Source organism: Triturus cristatus, chromosome 9 (genome assembly GCF_964204655.1).
Source record: "Triturus cristatus chromosome 9, aTriCri1.1, whole genome shotgun sequence".
Taxonomy (NCBI): domain Eukaryota; kingdom Metazoa; phylum Chordata; class Amphibia; order Caudata; family Salamandridae; genus Triturus; species Triturus cristatus.
In genome coordinates this window covers 240,268,275-240,271,651 of record NC_140592.1, presented here as the reverse complement: position 1 = coordinate 240,271,651, position 3,377 = coordinate 240,268,275, and positions in this window count along the sequence as shown.

The following is a 3,377-nucleotide window of genomic DNA, read 5'->3' as shown; positions in this document are numbered from 1 at the left end:
ATGGGATCCTGTGATTTACATTCACCCCTCAAAGTGTTGTATGTGAGTGAATTTGAGGATGGGTGAAGATAAATCAGGGCAAGTTGTTTCCTAATTATGGTAAACGTGTATATTCCCCCAGGGAGAGCATCCAACTCACTGGTTGATTCAATCTGTACCTATGTGCAAAGATAAGTAGTACTGAAGAATGCTCGTGAATTATGTGTCATGTCTTTTTCAAATTAGGAACTGGAGGAAGTATCGTCCATTCCGGATTCTTAACTGCTCGATCATTTAAGATCAGATAAATAAGGCCTGTTACTTTTGCATAATTTGAGAATGTTCGACCTAGTAATGTTAAATGGTTGATACCCAGAGGATTCCCCAGCCTCCTATACTATCGATGCCCATATGTTCATTCATTAATTGATTACATGATTGTATCTTACCAACTTTTTGGTGTATGTACACAATGTAAGGTTCTTCCAACAAGCATGAGTGATCACAGAATTCTGGCTGTTAATGTTGATATAGAAATCGAGACGCCTGAACTTTGGAATCATAGGGATGAAAAGCTTTCATATAATCGCAGTAATGGGTACACTTGTTGGTCAAATAATTTGCTCCCAAGTTTTAAGATAGTCTTTGAAAATATGGCCTTTATTTGCACTCAAGAAACCCGTTTTGACAGGTTTGATAGAATCCTAGCTGCAATTAGATCATGCGGAAGTAAAAAGCAGGTTGCCAGTTCTGCTCCACCAGTGACTAAATCATGGGAAATCAAAAAACTAAATCGGGAAGTAATGCCTTAATTAGAGAACAATTTAGGTTGACCACAATACCAAGGCAAAGGGAAATCAATAGACTAAAACAGGTACGAAAAAGGAAAATGGTATCAGAACGTAGAAGGGCCGAAGACTCAAATTGAGTTAAACTTCGAGAGGTCGCTCAAACTGGTGACACTAGGAAATATTGGGCGCTGATAGCAAAGTTTTGCGATGTGAGAGAGAAGTCAAAGCCCATTTTGATTTCAGATGCAGAATCGTCTGCGTATATTTCCCAGTTGTATGCTTTAAATTCTACAGTTGGATGGAATCACAATGTTGGCTCTGCCTCTTCCGCGGGGAGCGATTACGGATCACCTTCGTGCAATGAAATAGAGGGTTATATTAACGGGGCAAGATACTCCAGTGCGATGGGCCCAGATGATGTACCAATAGCCATAATCAAACAGGATGGCGAAGCATGGGCGGATTTTTTACACCCACTGTTTGTCCACTGTTATACCAATGGTGACATCCCACAATCCTGGAAGGGAAGTATAATTGTTCCATTATATAAAAAGGGTCCAAAAAATTCCCCAGCCAGTTTTAGACAGATCTCTCTCCTGGATGCGACAGGTAAATTATTTGCAAAGCGCATTCTTACCCATCTGCAAGATTGGGCCTTCGGAACTGGTCTCATCCCCGGAGAGCAAACAGGATTTCTCAAAAACAGTGGTACCCTGGATAACATCACCGCCTTGCAAACTTTAACTGAAAAATATCCATTGAGCCGGGGAATGCCGTTATATGTGGCTTTTATAGATTTTTCTAAGGCATTTGCTTGGGTAGATCTGGGGACGTTGTGGAGAAAACTGGTCACCATAGGGATACCAGGGAATCTATTATGATTGGTTATTGCACTGCATTCCTCTACTTGGATGCAGGCTTTATTGGGGGGAACACAGGGCCTTTCAAGAAAAATAGAAACTAAAAATGGGTTGAAGCAAGGGTGTCTTTTGGCCCCCTTTTCTTTTTTCTTTCACTTTTAATGATTAGCCAAAAAGAGTGGAGCTCAGCAAAGGGGTTTCCCCTAAACTAGGAAACTTAAAGCTGAACTGCCTGCTATATGCAGATGATGCCATTTTTTGGGATTTAACTCCAACTGGACTTCAAAGACGCCTTGCTGAGTTGATTAAGTATACAGAATAATACTAATTAAAAATACATTTTTTAAAGAGTAAAGATATGGTTTTTGGCTATCGGGATGTAGAGTCAGAAAGAACCTATATTGGTTCTTGGGAAAAGAGAAAATGGAAGTAGTAAAGTTTTATCCATATTTAGCAAAAATCTTTACAAATAGGTGTTCCAGTAGCAATCACATGGATCAATGTAAAGGCAAGGCAATTTCACAGGCCTTCGCAATTAATCGATTATATACACACTCTGGAAAAAGACACTTGGCACATATTTTATCAGTTTATAAAATAAAGATGCCATCAGCATTGAGCTATGCTTGTGAAACAATAGGTGCACAAGAGTGGGAAAAATTTGAGAAAGTAGAGGGACGGATCTGGTGCCAAATATGCAATCAGAACAGCTCTGCTCCTATTGCAGCAATTCGGCTAGAATTCGGTTTACTCTCCACTTACGTGCTATCTATGGCTGCATGCTTAAGATGAAGCAACGCACTAGTAAATAGCTCTGAGAATGCCTTACGGGTAGCACTACGTGAGGAAATCTTTGTCAGCATGAAGCGCGCTCTTTTTAGGAATCATAAAAAAGCCATGAAACTGTTTGGCCTAGAGATGGATAGTGTGGCGGTACTCTGTAAACGTGCTTTGAAAATCAGAATTAAAAAAACAATCTAGAGCAGAGAATAGCAATAATGATTGTATTGCGGGGAGTAGCATCCATAAAAAAAACAACCATATGTTTTATGGAATCTTAAAGATGGAGTACGTAGAGTTATTCTGTTGCTTAGGCTGAATTTACTCCCTTTGAGAATAGTAACAGGAGATTGGGAGGGCATTGCCAGACAGGAAAGACTTTGTCACTTATGTAACTCCTGTATACAAGACTTAAATCATGTCCTATTCGTCTGTCCCACACTACACCCTTTACGTCGCATATACTTAAGGAATTGTTTTTAAAAGTACAATATTACCACAGCAATAGAGGCCTGTAACTGTCTGCTGGCACCTCCATCTGAATTAGTTTGTTTTAACATTTTTAGCTTTTTTAAACATTTTTTAAATATATTTTATAACAGTATTGGTTCATTATGTATGTTTCCTAGCACTTGCACTTTTTCCTATCTTTTTTGCTGCTAGTCATTGAGTACTGTATGCTGAAATTGCACATCTCTGCCTTACTATGAACTTTTTCATTCTTATGCATATTTTACAACTGTTAGTTATCGCGTATTTCCCCTGAATTGTATTACTCTGTTTTACCGCAAAGTTTAAAAACAATTCTTGCACTGTCATTATGCTGCTGGCTATCTCATACTGTATAGTGAATTGACAAATCCCCGCTTTTTATTACATGTTTTTAATCTTGAAAGTTCCTATTATAGCATTAGATTGTAATCTTCGTAAGAGCTCTTTAAGTATTCAATGATGGTAATCTGATTTG